Genomic DNA, 5564 nt, shown 5'->3' on the forward strand with positions numbered 1-5564 from the left:
ATATATATATATATATATATATATATATATATATATATATATATATAAACAAGTATATACACATGTATATATATAAGCATATACACATATATGCATATGTATTCACACGCGCACACTTATAAATGTATTTATGTTTACACACATGCATACACATACACACACACACATACATGCTTGCGTACGCATTTGATTCCCAATTTGAGTAATTAATCTGATGCATTGCATCTGATTTTCCTTCGTATCCTTAATTAATATCGTAATACTCCCTTGATCAGTAAACATTTCCTTTTATTTCATCAGATTTAATCCCTGTCTCTTAAACAAACTGAAAGGTAGACGCTCCTTTATGTGGTTTGTTTTGTATGCTAGAAATAGCAGTGATGAAATGGGTATGTTCTAAGGTCTATAAGCTTACAAAACAACCAAACCAACAAAGTCACCTCTGATTTTCTTGAAATCTTTCAAATTATGTCGGCGTAGCGATTTCAGAATCCCACCCCGCCCTCATTCAGCTTCCCGGTAACTTGAAATCTAATTCATATTACACCCTCAAATCCTTCCCTAAATGCTCGTCACATTTGTGGCAAATAAAGTGTCTTCTCTTTGTGTGCGTTAGGTACACTCGTGTAAATCACTAAGAAAGTGTTTTGAGCGTCCACTTAGTAGATTAAAGTTGAAAATACCGCATTTAAAGTGTATAAATATATCTTTTGCATAATAATTGTCTATGAAAACACTTGTTTTTTGAACATAGATATATTTCGTTTACACTAAAGCGTATATGGAATTATATATTTTGTTTTGTATAAAATATATTTCGGTTGCTTGTTTGTTATTAGAAAATGTTATTTAAAAAAAAGTCGCCGACTCAGAATCTCAGATGTTCAATGTTTTTTCCTTTTTTTCTTTTTTCTTTTCTTTTTCTTTTTTCTCCCCCCGCCCTTTTGAAACTTCATAGAATTGATAAAATTGTCAGGGGGTGTACTGGGAAAAAAATCATATTGAAAAACTTACTATCGGTTCAAAATTATTTCTTTTCCGTCAACCTTCAGTATACATACATATATATATATATATATATATATATATATATATATATATATATATATATATATATATGCAGGAGTGTCTGTGTGGTAAGTAGCTTGCTTACCAACCACATGGTTCCGGGTTCAGTCCCACTGCGTGCAACTTGGGCAAGTGTCTTCTACTATAACCTCGGGTCGGCCAAAGCCTTGTGAGTGGATTTGGTAGAAGGAAACTGAAAGAATCCCGTCGTATATATGTATATATATATATGTGTGTGTGTGTTTGTGCCCCACCCCAATATCGTTTGACATCCGATGGTGGTGTGTTTACGTCCCTGTAACTTAGCGGTTCGGAAAAAAGAGACCGATAGAATAAGTACTAGGCTTACAAAGAATAATTCCTGGTGTCGATTTGCTCGACTAAAAGGTCGTGCTCCAGCATTGCCGCAGTCAAATGACTGAAACAAGTAAAAGAATAAAAGAATATATATATATATATGTATATATATATATATATGTATGTATGTATGTATGTATGTATGTATGTATGCGTGTGTGTGTATTCTCAAATATTGGTTTCAAATTTTGGTACAATACCGGCAAGTTCTGGAGGAGGGGGGGGGGGGCTAAGTCGATTACATCGACCCCAGGGATCCACTGGCATTTATTTTATAGATCCTGAAAGGTTGAAAGGCAAATTCGACTTCCACACAGTTTCCTTCTACGAAATTCGTTGAAAAGGTGTTGGTTGACCTGGAATTATAGTAGAGGACATCTGCCCATGGTGCAACGCAGTGGAACTGAACATGAAACCACATGGTTGCAATACGAGCTTTTTAACAACACAACAACCATGCCTATATATATATATATATATATACATATCGTATATATATTCAATATTTATAATATATATATTTGTGCGTACGTACATATTTAGATATATATTTACGCGCATACACATATATTGACATACGTATATGTATGTATGTACGTACGTACATACATACATGTCAGCTTTAATATCTTTATATCCTGAATAAACAGAAAGAGTAATTGTTTTTCTCTTTTGAGAAATGAATTTTTTATGTTATATAGAAAAATATTTTAAATCGTTTATTTTCCAAAAGGTAAAGTTAAAGTAGAATACGAGGTAAAGGAAATTTCATTAATAATAATAATAATAATAATAATAATAATAATAATAATAATAATAATAATAATAATAAGAAGAAGAAGAAGAAGAAGAAGAAGAAGAAGAAGGAGAAGAAGAAGAAGAAGAAGAAGAAGAAGAAGAACAACAACAACAACAACAACAACAACAGCAACAATAACAATCGGATAAATATGTGTGCATGTGTGTGTGTGTTTTCACAGACACATACACGTACACACACACATACATACACACAAACATGTATATGCATATGTGTGTGTATGAGCTCGCACGCTCATATGCACACATACATATATATACACATGTATATATATATATATATATATATATATATATATAGATATAGATATGTCCACAGTAAGTTTTTACTTATACATACATACATATATATAAGCATATATATGAGCATATGCATATATATATATATATATATATATATATATATATATATACATATATATATGCATTTAAGTACGTATATAGAATATAGAATATAACTATTCATACCTACTCATCTCACCATTTCAACGGAAACGTAACATACAAATTTGTCTATTTACACTTAACGTATCTTCATAGAAACCTGGGAGGCTTACGAACTCCTACACATTCCGCGCGTGCACGCACATTCACACACACACACACACACACACACACACACACAAACTGACAAACATTCGCATATATGACCTTTCAGTATTTCCAGTTACGTATTCATAAAAGAAAGGTGCTCGTTCAACCACCGGTTATAGCAGAATACTTTTAGCAGATTTGCTCTAACAGATATTGTTCTGGTTGTTTCATTACTTTCTTATTATTGTTTCGTCCAGTTCGATACTGTTACATTTATTCCTCTCTTTATAACCTCCACCACCATCGCCACTGCCATGGTGGTCACTCCCTGTCTTCAACCCCGTAGTCGCGATCAATCTACCCGATTCATTGAGATGCTTCTCATGATATCCTTTGCAGCAGATTTGCGGGTGCTCCCTTCAACTGCCTCCACATTCCAGTTCGAGTACTGCGAATATATTCGTTTCTCTTCCAGTGTCGAAATTTTTATGTATTAGTACGTCGTTGTCGACTGTCACTCCACAGACATGATAACCGATGTTGGTGTGTTTATATCCTTCGGCAAAAGAGTCCGATAGAATAAATACCAGGCTCTAAAAATAAGTAGTCGGGTCAACTCGTTCGACTGAAATTCTTTAAGGCGGTGCCCCAGCATGGCTACAGTCTAATGACTGAAACAAGTAAAAGATGAAAGAAAAAAGATAGAGCATGTATGTGTGTGTGTGTGTTTGGTATTCTTGCCTTATTGTGTAGGATTAGTAGCAGTGGAATCATGAGAGATTGTGTTACGGCTTTTTGTGCCTCACGACACAAAAAGAACATGACATGAGAACGGAATCATTAAAAGAAGAAACTGAAATTATTTACCAGATAAAATTGTTACCGTATCATTGACAAAGAAACGAGCAGGTGTACGTAACATTTTTCTTTTAATCCGATTAAACCTGTATTTTGTTTCCGTTAAGTTGGTGGCAGCTTCACTTTCTTTTTGTTAACATCGGCAATATAGTCGTAATATTTTGTCTAATTATAGGGATGGGATGAATTTGTGCTTAATTTTCTGGGATAATTATTTGGAAAAACTTATTTCTACAGGATATACAGTTAATTAAAAAGATTATGCTGTTCATGATATCGACAATGACGTGATGATAAGGTTGATTTTTTAATACAACTAATTATAATGTTTGTCGTTATCTAAATAACGCTGTTATCGGGGAACAGAAAGGAAGAAGGGCTGGCTTGTATGCCTTCGTGAATATTTGTTTTATTTGAACGTTCGTTCTCCTTTTTGTCATGTGTGGAGTCTCTTTTATGATATTCTAATCTGTGTAGAATTTAGATTCATCCTGTATGGAAGATAAAACAAGAAGTTGTATGTAGTTGTGAATGGGTGACAGTATGTGAAAGATCTGTATTAAAACCGTATTTATAGTAAACATACTGATATGAAAAGTATTTGAATAGAATAGTTAGAAAATTAAAAATAAATAAAATGAATTAATTCGTAATTAAACTAATGAAGGTAATTCAGTGATGTCATAATGAGATGAAAAGAGAATAAGAACAAACTAAATGTAAAGAAACTAATGATTGAAAAATAAAGGGTAAATGGTTAAGACAGCTTTTGTAGGAGATAATCTGGTGGATTATTCAGATTTTATGCAGTAACTTCAGGTCTCATTTCTTTACGTAATGACAAATAATAAGTGAATGTATACAAGATGTACTTTAAAAATCATTCCGATAGTTATCAAAGACTGAACTATATATACATGTATGAAATTCCACCAACCTGAAGAAATCAGCCAAAGGACAATGATATGTAAAAGTACAAAATCACTATGGTGCTCCAATATGACCGCAGCCGCATGGCTGAAACAAATATAAGAATAAAAGAATAAAAGAATGTGTGAGAATTGAGATCGCCAACATGTGGAAGCTACGTGAGTCAAACATAAAGGTTGTCCCTGTTGTCATCGGAGCATTGGGTTCAATACCACCCAACCTGAAGAAACATCTGGAAACTTTAGAAATACCCTACAATGAATAGAAATACCCTTCATATGGTAGAAATATCCTTCATATGGTAGAAATACCCTTCATATGGTTATGATGCATGTGCCTGGTATATTGGGCTTCGTATATTTTTTATTCCGGCGTTACTTTGATGGCGTGTGCTGCTCTCGGATGATGATGATGATGATGATAATAATAATAATAATAATAATGATGATGATGATGATGATGATGATGATGATGATGATAGGAAAGATTAATTGGCATTTAAAAATATAGAGACAGAAAATATATCGTTATTTTGCCAATGCACAGAAAATGGTGCGAAGGAAACAACTCGATCAATATAGAGATACAAGTTGAATATTAAACAATGATTTTTTTAAAACGCAATATTTTCTATATCAAATAAACAGATTAATGACCAAGTGATTAATATAGCATTATTCAACAAGGATTTGGTGAACTGCCTACGAGAACAAGCGAATTCATTCTTGTTCAAACCATTCAATTCCTGCAATAAAATGGATGTGTTGAGAATACTTTGTTTCAAAGATATTTTGAATTTGGACGATATAGGATTTTGTGTTAGTATTGTCATCAAGAAAGACACACAATATACTAGTGGTTTTAAAGAGGCATTTAATATCAAGTAGACACACTGTGGCGTGTTACAGGTACAAGTAGAAGGATAGAAACTGCAAAGTTAATAGGGCAGCAATCTCCAGATTTAACTGCTTTCATTAATGCAATTGCGACATTTGTGG

This window comes from Octopus bimaculoides, chromosome 21, assembly GCF_001194135.2.
Source record: "Octopus bimaculoides isolate UCB-OBI-ISO-001 chromosome 21, ASM119413v2, whole genome shotgun sequence".
NCBI lineage: Eukaryota > Metazoa > Mollusca > Cephalopoda > Octopoda > Octopodidae > Octopus > Octopus bimaculoides.